Consider the following 12,696-nt stretch of genomic DNA (forward strand, 5'->3'; position numbering starts at 1 on the left):
GCAAAGTCTCTCTGGATTTAGTCCAGCTGATAAGCTTCTCTCATTTGCTAGGTAGAACACACAGCACAAAATTTCTAAAGAATTCAAGCAAACTTGCAATCAATATGCAGTGCAGATCTCTGCACTACAGCAGTTACATTATCTTGTGTGGCACATGCACTGTTCCCATGGCAACCAGCATCCTTCATCCAACTCCATTATTACAGCTATTTGAGGCTTTCAGAATCTCTGGTGTCCAAGCGCTGGCTCAGTGCTACTTTGTGCTAATAAGCCTCAAGAACAGATAGAAGAAGAAGAAAATACAGCAAACTCTGTTTTGCTAATCTATAAGCAACATTGAAAGCAAAAAGTGGCAAGGGAAATACAATTCAATCAGCTAAGGGGAAGCAACTCTTATGTAACTGTCTTCATTAAGCGAGACAAACAGAGAGCAAACTCACTACAACCTTTTAATTCCAGAAAAATTAACAGTCAGCTCAGTAAGTTTGTTGATGCAGAATGGCTTTGTAATAGGTATGAGGTACAGTAAGATCTTTTTGTCTCATCTATTACAATATTAATCACTGATATCAAATACATCTTTTTTTAAAAAAAGACAGTTCATAACTCTGTGTAGAACAGTTCAGAAAAAAATTTGATTTTGACCTTTTTGTGATGTCCAATATTAAAGTTTTAAAGGGCTATTATCAAAATCTATAATCTTTATAGTATAATCTATATTTGGTTTATATGAATTGTCCCTAGACAGCTTAAGTAAGCTTTCTCTATCAATAATACCACTTTTTTTTGGCATTTAAGCATTTCCACATCAAAGCATTACAGCAACCTCATTATGCTTTGCACAGCTTAATACAAAGTTTCTCTTAGTCACCAACCAGGGAATTTCAGGCAGAAAATAAATAACCTAATTTATTAAAGCGACCCTTGACAAATCATCCCTAAGTTGCTAGAGAGAGGTTTTATCCCTGTGAAATACACATGGGTCAGTAGGAACAGAAATGCTTTGAAGTTGGAGGGTTTGAAGGCTTCTAAAAAAATGTTAAAATAAAGGCGGCACTACACTCGAAAATGCCCTTACAATTGACAGAGGAGACTGATGCACTGCTGAATCCCTCTGATCTTTAACTATGCTTCAGCTTAATTGTGGTCAGCACCTGTTCAAAAAGAACAGTATTTCTGTAAGGGTCTTCAACACCATCTATCCTCAGCTACACTGGCCACCTGCAGCATCAGACCAGGTACATCCACTGCGGTTGAAGGAAATGTGGTGAAAGCAAAGGCCAGTGTCTGGAACAGACCTATCGGGGAGATGAATGAAGGCAGCTGGTGCCACTCTCACAACACCCCTTACATCCACAGAGCATCCCAGCACTGAGATCAACAAAGCCCAGTTTTCCTTGGGCTCTACAAGCAGCTGGAACAGCAGCTCTCCTGAAGCTCACTGGAGTCCTCCTCCCTTCCGCTCCTGCCAAAGCAAACTCCATGTCCCAAACCAGAGCCCCAGAGTATCCCTGGCAGGTTCTGTTCTTTCCAGCTGAAGAGCAGTTCGGGACAGTGACTGACATTACACTTGAAGAATGATTGTCAAGCATTAGTGTTTAACATTTCAATATTAGATTCTACAGAAAATAAGACCTAAACTTCCACTACTTGTAAATGAACATGCCAAGCATTAAGTAAATGTAAATACAACATGACTTGTTCACAGCTTCTGTTATTATTGTGTGTGCAGGGTGCTGTTTGCAACGAGAAAGCCACCTGACCTGCCGCTGCCCTCACCTCATTGTTGTGCAGTGAGCAGGTGCAACCCAATGTCTTATTAGCTCTATGCCTGGTATCAGTCTCCAGGCTGATGCTGCTTGGCCAAAGAGCTGAATTCATTTCAGGAAAGTGAAGAAAGCACAATTACTATTTGAGAATTTAACTTCCATAAGGTTTAAGTGTCTTTACATTTGAAGCTGAAGCCATGTTGCTTTTCAGCTCTGGGACAGATTCTGAATTCTGCTCATGTTTGACAGCTAGAGAAATCAATAGAATTAAATTCATTTGTGCCATTTAAGCCCACAAAGAAGCTTAACATATTTAATCATATAGCTTTCTCCCATTACACAGTTTGCAAGAGGAAAAGAGATGGAATTTTCCATTCACACCTTCCCTTTGGAACCTGCATAACAAGTTTGCACAACTCTCATTTTCTTGCTCATGAAATCGAAAAGCTCTGTTTTCAGAGAAGATATGTGAGAGATGAGCCAGAAATGCCTAAACTGCTCCTCTTTTTTTTGTGCTTCACCTCAGCGATGGCCACTTACTTCCAGATCAAATGTAGACTCTGCATCAGCCTCCTGTACGTGACCAGCAAGAGATCCTAAGATGGGACTGGCAGGTGAAGCAAAGCAGCAGACACAGCTGAGGGATGTGACATTGTGTTACCTTGAAACCCATCTGCTAAACTAGACAGGATCTGTCACACAAGAGCAGCAAGATCCTTGAGGAACAGTATTTTTTCAGAAATGCTAAAACCCTGTTCAAATAATCCCAGCTAATTTTAATTTCGGAAGGTTAGATAGTACTCAGAAATTTCTCTAATTGCATATTCCTCAGAATAGACTCCTCTGGTTGCTCTGTAATCAAATCATCATTAAAGCATCTGTGTCATTTTATCTATCCCTTCCTGCTATTTGTAGCATCTACAGAAGGCAAAGATGCAGCATGCAAAATTTCCAGCATCAAGGCTCATCATCAGAGCAATAATAGGGATTCGTGCTAGTGTGACTGTCTGAGTGTCTCCTTAGGCTTTCATTAGCCTTTAAAAACAATTGAGGAAGAGCAGAATACTAAACAGTGCCCCCCTTGTTGTATCCACAACTGGAGGCCATGTTTTATTCCTGTGATACTTGTTTTTAAACAGCTGCCTCATTACATCTCAGCTTCACTGAGAAAACAGACATCTTAGCCTGAAATTAAGATATGTTACATAGCAGTATCACCTCGACAGAGAAAAATATTTTCTCTTTCAGCATTGTATCAGTTCTCAGAATGAATCTCCACTACATTTCAGCCAGGGAAAGGAAAAAAAAAGACAACAAGCAAACCAATCCCCCTGAGCTGTATCACACAAGCCCCAAATTGGCTAACTCTAGGATTCAGACTAGCTAAGAGTTAGTGGCACATGCCCTTTTACCTTCAAGTACATATTATAAGTCGCAGTTCAGAAGCAAGGCAATTGCATGAACTGTGCAAATTCTCCCCCTCCCCTCCAACACCCACTACTCAGAAGTGATGAAAATGCTGAACAAACTTCTCTAGTAAACACTTTGCATCTTGAGCTTAGTTTTATCCATTTTACTTCAAAAGGGGGATGGGGGGAAATCAGAATTTCTTGCACAAGCAGAATTCAAGATCAGACTGGGAATACTTACGTATGAATCTTCAGTTTGTATTGAATGCAATACACTGAATACTGAAAGCATATATTTTTCAGAAATGAAATAGTGACTTATTTATTCACCACTGACATGACTTCTTCTTTTCTTCTGCCCTAGATTTTAATCTTGTTACACGATTTTGTAAAGTTAGAGAATTAACCTCAACTGCTTGATAAGCATATGAATACAACTGGTATCAAAACTACTAACTTTATGCTGTATGCCTTCCATTGTAACTTCATTCTAATTAAACAGTAAGCGTTATTTTATACTGAAAAGAGTCAATTTACACAAAGATTATTCTAAGACAGTGCCTCAGACTAAAATCAGCATTAAGTTTGCTAACAACACATCACATCTTTTAAAATATAAAGATCAAAACTAGAACGAAATAAAAATTTTCCAGCCTCACAAACCACTCTATTAATAGCTTCTAATTTTGGATGATGAATTCTTTCAGAAATTATTTTGAATGGAAAAGTGATTTGGGAATAATTGATACCTAAATACGCTTAATTTGAGTCTTAAAGAGATGATTTTTTCATATTTAATAGATAAGCACCATGTAAGGCCTGCATCTGGATTTGATTTCTTTTAGGGTTTTTTGGTTGTTGTTGGTTTTATTGTTGCTTTGTTTTTTTACACAGACAAGAGTAGCACATTGGAATTCCTACAGAGTAAGACAAACACAAGACTCCTGAAAGCCCAGAGCAATGACTCAAAGCATCAATTACAGCTGAAGTCAAAAGACTCCTTACGCCCGCCCTGTGGGTTCCCACAGGGTTCGTTATCAGCAGGGCTGTCATTAACCCAATACAAAGCAGAACTACGTTAAGAGAGTGGCATTTTCTGCCCATTTCAGTCTGATCAGAGTAGCAGCATGGAAACCTCAGAATGTTGATGGAAATGGTTGGGTCTGTTTCCTCAGGGAAAAGCCAAAGCATGACCTCTCATGCTGATTTTGTTCCAGTGCAGCTGCCAGCAGCATCTAGTCCTTGGTTTGCAGATGACATCAGCTCTGTTGGGGACATGGTCAGTGTATTCTGTGCTCACAAGCTTGCATATTGGCCAGATCTCAAACAATTACAATTATTGCAAAATACATTTGTGCATTTTTTTTTTCTAAAGGGGATTCTTGGAGAGTAAACATTTCATGTTACATTGTGTGGCTTCCCTTCTTCAAATTCCTTCACAACAAAAAGGAGGGTAGAACATATACAAAAATACATTTTAAAATTATATTACTTTCTAGTATATAAGGGATCAAATCCTCCCCGCATTCTATAAATAGTGCTCTTTATGCAGCTGGCAGATCTTTTTCATCAGTAAAGGAGATCCAGGTGTAGATAATTTGCTTATAAGGTTACCTTCCAATCTGACTGAAAAAACACACATTTCAAATATCCAATTGCTAGTGTTGCCCTTACAAAATGCTCACACAGGAGATGTGAGAAAGTCTCAGGTTTTATACATGCTATTTTCCCCTTAAAAATCTAAATTAAAAAAGGTAAATCAAATAATCCACTTGGTATCTGCATCCTACTCTGACACAGAGCTTACGACAAAAGCCAAAGTTGGGGCTGAAGCACTGGCTGTCCTCACCCTGACAGCCCAAGGACGTGTTGCCGGAACTGCAGAACAAAATATCTCAGTCGCTACAAGTTCTGAAGAGTATAAATTGTGGGTTTTTTTAAAGGCAGATATCAGATAATTCACCTGTGACCTGAACATAGCTTAATCTTGCAGTAGATAACAAAAACCTAAATATTGTCTTTCTTATTGCTGTTCGTACAACAAAAGACTTTGTTGCCTTGTCCGTTGTTTTACTGAGCCACTGCAACAAGTGACCTTGTCTTTTAAGTGAGACCTGTCAGAACTGTCAAGTGTTCACAGTCTTTGTCTATCTGGCCACGTCTGCACTGCCTTCGCCTGTTCAACGAGGTCAGGACTGCAGCACCAACCTCCCGTTCCAAGCATTCAGAACGCCTCGGAGGTGCACTGCTTTCTGCAGTTTATGTAACCAAGTGTGTCACCATATTAAAAGCACAACCATGCAAATGTCACAGATGACCATCTAAGACACAGTTGAAAGGCACAGATATATCCCCAAGTCCAAATTCATTTTTCGTTTCCAACATTCAAGGCAAGCATGAGTTAGAAGAAATCATGGTAAGAAGAAAATCCTAAGATAACTTGGAAAGAAATTGTCACCAAGGATTCTCTTCAGAGATGATATTTTTTTTTTTCCAAATCACTTGTTCGTAGTTGAGTCATCCCAGAAAGCATCTTAAGCTTGTGGAAATTTGTCACTGCATATAGGGTGATGAGTGCAGAATTCTTACAGATTATTTAGAAATTTCCTTTTTGCGTCCGTAGCTTGGATTGCACTTACATGGTGAATAGATTCAAATGTACAATCAAAAACCTCTTCCCCCACCACCTTCCTACTTTGCTTGTTCCCAGTCCTCAGGTTCAATTACAACTCTGTTATACTTAATAGTGCCATCAATGCTGCAATAGTTTAGCAATAATAGAAGCATCACATCAGCAGTCAGTATCTTTGGTAAATACTCCTCCATGTTAACAAATAATTGTTCACTTTTGAAACGCCTGTTAGCAGCCCACAATATTCATTAATCAGGTGAGACTGGTGTACACAGCCTCTAAATGTTGTAAGAGACAGACTCAGCTTTTAACTTTACCAAATGAAACTACATATTCAATAAGGCAGACATAAAAATGGCTTCATTTTCTCCCTTTTCCACGTACATAAGAAATAGCAAAATTCACACACATAAAATACATGCAGCCCTGTCTGGAGTATTTCAAACTCACTGGGTATAAAGAAATTCAGGATCAAAAATAACTATTTATCATGAAAACAACTGTGTAAAAATTATGCAGACCTGTGCTCATATAAACACACATGATAAAAATAAAACCGTAAAAACGAGCAGTCCATCACCAAATGACATCACCTTGAACCTCAGAAGAAATTTTTAAAAACTGGCAATTTCTTACACATTCTATAAAAGTCTTGGAACTCTCTCACAAGGAGTTCCCTATGTTGCCAGTGTTGATATTAAAATGTTTCAAACTCAACAATGGCTAAATTATGCTAGAAATAATAAATAAATAAATAAATAAATAGAGCTGGCAATTCTTAACACAGTAATTTCTGACAGATTTAATCCATTTACCAATAGGACTGAAAGTTATTTTGGCAACTGAAGGAAGATAGCAGCCTGTGTTTTCTCTGTTCTCCCTGCTCCACCTAAAGTAAGTAGATTCCCACACATTAAGTGACTTAATCCTCAACAATGCTGAAGCTCCACACACCTAATTAAAGTCAATTTGAACAGCTCAAGCTGAGTGTCTTTGAAATTCAAGTCACTTTCCCACCTGCACGCAAATTTAATAACTCCAAGTTTTAAGTCACTGCCCTTCACGTCTAGATCTCCACATTTAAAACATAAGCTGCCAAATTCGTCAGATTTTGAAGAGACCAGGATCAGCCACTGTCCCTTTAATGTTCCACTTAGTCTCCAAAAGGAAGGTCTTTTTACTAGAGCTCAGTGTGATTCACTGGAATTTGCCAGGCAGGTCAGGAAATCCCCTGAAGCAGAGGAAGAATATTAAAGAGATGGGACATGTATATCAAATCTCATTACTCTTCTCTTATGAGAATCAATCAAGTGAAAGGACGTGATGATGTCATTATGACATCATTTACTTTGGGATTAGAAATTCATAGCTACTTAGCAACCAAAGCTGTCCAATACAGAAGAGACGCAGTGGGAGATGTTATCATCTGACCCATTTACTACAGGAGAAATATTTGTCAATTCTTCTTTCGACACTTCATAAAACATCCAATAACTTAAGAACCCCGTTGTTTCAAATACAGAATATTATAAATAAAACATTTTCTCTGAACATTTTTTATTGTAAGTATCCACATACATTCTTTTTATCACATAGCATCTAATACATATGTTGCCTCACAGTCATCTTCCTTTTCACCTTCTCATAAATCAGAACCTTAAACACGCAAAAAAAAAGCTTGTGTTAAACGTGCTCTATTATTTTAAGAACTACAATCTCCATCAGAAACTCAAACCCTGTATAGTCAAGGGAGTCTAATATAATTGAATCAGAATGCAAGCTTTGAAAGCATGTTTATTTTGATAAACTAAGCTGAAAACATGTAGCATCCGTCAGAAATTTCAACGAAAATAAAAAATAGAAAGCTTTGTGCATGAAAAAAGAATTGGTCACGCTACTTTTGTGGCTATTTCTGGGACCTGAAAATGGTTTGATGCCCGGAATCTATGCCTGACCTGATTTTCTTCAAAGTTCACTCATCTCTGTTGAAAATATAGTTTAAACGAGTTCTAAAGCAACTGAGCAAAGATAATACATGAACTGAAATCACAACTGAATCTTCAAATCCATTATCAACAAGCTAGAAACAGAGCACTGGACTGATACTTGACGTTTTCAAATCCAAGCTCTGCTACAGACCAGCACAGCATCGGAACGCATTTAATATTAAACGAAATAAAATAAAACACTGCACCTCCTGGAGGTAACTTTTATTAAGGTGGGGCTGTTCGGGATTTCCATGTCAAGGAGAGCCGAGGGGCGCCAGACAGGACGCGCAGACCCCGCTCTCCGTTCACAGACCGCCGTGCCCCGCTGAACACACGGACGGACGGACGAGGGTTGAACGGGCGCTTGAAGAAACGACGCGGAGCCCGCCAACCCGCCGGCACGCGGAGCCGCCGACAGCGCGGCGGCAACAGGCGCGCGCCCGCGGCCGCTTCCCGGGCGATTCACCTCAGCGGCTCGGCGGCCGCCCCAGTTCCTCCGAGAGGCCGCCGCTCCCCTCCTCTCAGACGCCGCCAGCACCCCCTCAGCCTCCTTCTCCCGAGAGCGGCCGCGACGCCGGCAGCAACGCGGGCAAGGGCGCGAAGCACCGCGGTGTCCCCCCGCGGGGCGGCAGAGGGCCACCCGCTTTGCCCCAGGGCGATGCGGGGCCGCGGAGCGGGCACAGGAAAGAACTGAAGCTTGCGTTCGGACGCGCACACCCTACCTGCCGCCGTGGCGGAGGAGAAGACAGAAGAAGAAGAGCCGCCGCTATTGCTGCTGCCCGGCCCGAGCCACCGGCGCTGCCCTCCGCCAGCGATAGTAATGTTCATTTAAAGCTCGGCGCCCGCCGCTCCGCCGCGCCCGCCCCTCACAGCAGCGCCCGCGCAGCAGCGGGGCCGGCCGCGCGCCGCCCCGCCCCGCCCCCGGCACGCCCCGCCCCTCACGAGACCAACCGCCGCGGGGGCGCGAGGGCCGTGAGTTCCCGCTCAGGCCCGGTCCGAACCCCCTCAGACCCGAACCCCTTAGACCCGGCCCCATCGGCCCATCGCTCGGTGTGAAGGCGACACCAACTCGCCCCTTCCCCCTCGTCCGTCTCCGGGGGGGCTCCAGCACCCGCTCAGGCAGACATCGGTTCCCTGGAGCCGTTCGGCCGGTTTCCCCTCGGCCTGAGTTAACAAAAGCTGGACAGAGAAGAACGGCAAGTCTGGGGAGGTGCTTAAAAACACCTAAGTTTTCTGCCGGCGTTTGAGTGGTGTTTGTTTCTGACTGGAAAGTTATTTCAAACAGAAAAGCTTAGAACTGTTTTTTGAAAGTGCTGAAATGTAGGTGCGTTTCCGAACTGCCTCAAAAATGTCTTAAGCGTAGGCAAATATGTGGTTGGAATTTCCCCTTCCTTGGGATCCTTTTCAATGTGGTGTGAGATTTGCAGTCAGGAGTCCCCGGCCGTTCCTGTCAGAACGGCAGATTCCCCGGCAGAGGCCGGCGGGTGAGCCCAGCACAGCGGGCACGGCGGGAGCAGCCCCGTCCCAGGTACTCCCTGTGTCACACCGTGTTCCACCAGGGACAGACACATCCCAGATGTCCAGCAAACATTAACAGCTAGAAGAAAAAACGTTGGCGCCTTTGACTTCCCAGGTGACTCTGAAATGAGTGAACGACAGTGACAACTGGCCAGAAGATCCAACCAAAAGATCACCTGCTGAAGAATTTTTCACGGTAAGCCATCAGTGTAGTAGAAGAGTCAACCCCATGTTTTTTCCTGTATGTTTCACTGCATTAAAGCACAGCCTCTGTTGTTTAGAAAGTGAAGTAACATTCATGATCTCTGCTAACATCTATTGTCTTCCAATACACAAAATTGGTAACAAAACCAGCAATGTGCATTGCACTGTCAACTTGTCAAGTCCCTCCTCCTCTTCCTCTCAGCAGGTCTGGAGGAGATTTTTGGTTATTGTTTACCCCATTGGTAGGTTATGAACCCACCTCAAATTTTGTCTGTTTTCTTAGTGTCTACATTGCTCTGTGAGTGTAAGTATGTTGTGTGAACTAGTATTTAACACTATAATAATACAGCAATAGAAATAAAAACACTGATCTCTATTACTAGGATGTGCAGATAGAGAGGATACATCTCATAAAATTGGCTAATTACCATTTTGAAACCCAGCTAATTGTGCAGGGGTTGCCAGATTGCTCAAAATCTTCAATGACTTTCTTGTGAGTTTTAATGTGGAAAATATGTTAGCAGTGTTTAACACTGTTGCCCATTAATTACAAGGAATATTTATGCTGAAACTAATAACTGGGTTGTCCTATAATCCACCATAATAATCAGAAATTTTCTTTCCCCATGTGGCTTTAAAAGGTAATAGCTAATGATATTCAAGCTGTCTGATTTATACAGCGTCAATTAATAACTACTGCTCTGGGGTCTCGACTATTACTACAGGTTTTGCTACTGACTAGCACTTGATTAGGCCTCATCTTCCTCATAATACCATTGTCCTTGGGTTTAAGCTAAGTACTGCTTTCTGATTGACTTGGCTTTTTCAAAATATAGTATATATTCTGTTGTTGGGACCTGTGCCCAGAGTGGTACTGAGTATTCAGATCACTTGAGGCTGGTTCTTAAACAGGAGAGCTACCTTTCTCTGGACATGGATGAGCCATGAGTACAGAAGAGGCTGCAGCCCTCACCACTCAGTTGGCATTGTCGGGGAAGACATCTGGGGGTTACCTGCCATGTTGCGGCTGTGTGACTGTCTGGCTTTCCTCTGCACTAGTTATGACACAGTGGGGTTGGCTGTCCTTTGCCTCCATGACAATTTGCACTGGTAAAGTCAAAACTACCATTTGAAAATTAGCTACATAAACTAGGCATCTGCAGCTACAGGTAGAAGATTTTGTACTACTTCTCATGTTTTGGAATGAGGTGCTTTAGCTTAGATGTGTTTCCTTTTACTTGAAAGCTCCAATTTTGCAGAATAACTTGAGATTAAGAGAATAACTTCTCTGTCAAATTCCATTAATAGCCAACACTGTGCAGAGCAAACCTAGTGCTATGGTTCCCGAGTTGTTCCTCATCATCTGGTCACTGCATGTAACCTACATTTCAGCAGAACACCTGTATTAATACAGTAAATTTTAAGATCACCTCAATTCAGTTTGATCTGACTATGGTCCGTGAGAGATTTGGGAAGTTAAAATTACCCTACTGATCTAATACACTTGGAAATAGGTGTAGTATCACAGAGCCAAAATGCTAAGCTATATTGCCTGCCTGCCTTCCTACCTATAGCTTTTTCCTGACTGCATCCCTTGAAAGGAAGAAGTCTGTGACTTGTTTTGGAGGTTGTGTCATAATCTCAAACTATATAAGCTTTAGGTGCTATGAGAGCTGTGACAGGGTCCAGTGGAAAGTCCTACTTAAAATTGGATGTCATGCTACAGTTCATTGACTTAAAAAAGATCTGCTACTGTTCCATCATAATTCAGAGATTTGGGGGACTGCAGTTGTACTGATTTACGAGGCATGCAGACGTTTCCAAGCTCACTTTAAACTAAAAGCCATGAGAATATGGCATGGATTTCAGCGCAGGCTGCACAAGCTTGTGGTGCTTTTGACACTTGTGCTGCTCTTGGTACCTACACATGAAGATCACTGTCCGTTTAACTTACTAAGCATTTGATTTTTAATGCTGTTGTATGCTGCAGAATTCCTTGCAAACATCTAAGAAAAGGGAGCTCCTGTTTAAAGAAGCTCCTGTAAGGGAGGAAAACCACAGTTTCCCCTGAGTTTCCCAGAGATTATTTATAAATGTGCTAGGCTTTACCTGCTGTCTTGGCAAGCTGATCACTCTGAAGTGCATATGTGGGGGAATCTGTTGAACAAATGGTTCCTGGATGCACACACCTGTCTCCCTAGGGGTGTGACTGTGCTGGCTCCCCTGAAGGACCTGTTGGGTGGGTGTGGGCTTGGCCTCATGTGCCAATGCAGGCATCTCTGGGAGAAAGACAGGTGCAAGTCTGGAGCATCCCACTGTCTAGTCAGTTCTGAGGGGAGACTTAAGATTCACGTGTGGTACAAACTTGCCAATGGGACTCTACTGTCACTTCCAGGAATTTGGTGTAACCTGGCTAATCTGGAGAGTCAAACAGTGTGCATTTGACAAATGTTACTGAGGCACTGTCTTAGCGATCTAAGAAAGGTGATATTAGAGGTTTAAGAGCTAAAATCCTAAACGCGAGTGTTCAGTTGAGGAAACTGAAAATGAGTGTAAACCGAAACGTGTTATCTGCAGGCCTGAAGAAAAAAGACAGTTGCATTGATAGGTACAAGGCAACTCAGTACTTGTTTTGGCAGTTTTAAGAACTATTGCTGTCACTGTGTTTGCACCAGTTTTAATACTGCTAAATCTTACAAGCTACAGTGCTGTATTTTTAATGCTATTCTAGATGACATGATAAATAGGCTGTTGCTCTGATCATTCTATTTGTCAACTGCTTAAACAATTCCAGAGTGTAATTATTCCAAAAAGGTAACTGTTTATTTGCCAAAAGGAAAACATATCCCTGTGGTGTAGTTTGGGGTTTTTTTTTGTGGTTTTCTTTCTTTGGTTGTTTGTTTTCCTTTTTGTTCTTTTGATACTGCAGCTTTTGATGGTTAGATATCAGATAGGAACTAACAGCAGATAACAGATCATGTGCTGAGTAATTTACCATATTCAAGCACCATATCCTGCAGTAGCAATTGACCATGTTGCAAATAATATGCTGAATGGTCAAGGCTTGTGTCATTACTCTTTTGGATATAAGTCATCAGATCTCAAAAGCTCAGCAAGGTTATGGCTGGTCAGGACTTGGATAAGAAATGTGATCACACAGGTGCTGCATAGTGTGA

At 41.8% G+C, this 12,696-nt stretch overlaps 1 protein-coding gene and 1 long non-coding RNA gene across 4 annotated transcripts in view; one reads left to right on the top strand and one right to left on the bottom strand.

Moving 5' to 3' along the window:
* Positions 1-12,696, bottom strand: part of SLC6A1 (solute carrier family 6 member 1) — a 111,504-nt gene that overhangs the window by 51,540 nt on the left and 47,268 nt on the right. The window contains exon 1 of one of the 2 annotated variants that reach the window (XM_065074974.1): positions 8,521-8,673. The exons of the other annotated variant lie outside the window; for it this stretch is intronic. The gene's annotated coding sequence lies outside the window, so the exon portion shown is untranslated. Of the gene's footprint in view, positions 1-8,520; positions 8,674-12,696 lie in introns of those variants that run through there. 2 annotated transcript variants of the gene reach the window in all.
* LOC110363558 (uncharacterized) overlaps positions 8,724-12,696 on the top strand; it is a 110,844-nt gene continuing 106,871 nt past the window's right edge. The window contains exon 1 of one of the 2 annotated variants that reach the window (XR_002421740.2): positions 8,724-9,512. This is a non-coding gene — a long non-coding RNA (uncharacterized LOC110363558). The remainder of the gene's footprint in view (positions 9,513-12,696) is intronic. The other variant, XR_002421739.2, reaches the window with a different exon arrangement.

Source organism: Columba livia, chromosome 10, assembly GCF_036013475.1.
Source record: "Columba livia isolate bColLiv1 breed racing homer chromosome 10, bColLiv1.pat.W.v2, whole genome shotgun sequence".
In the NCBI taxonomy this organism is placed as follows: Eukaryota; Metazoa; Chordata; class Aves; order Columbiformes; family Columbidae; genus Columba; species Columba livia.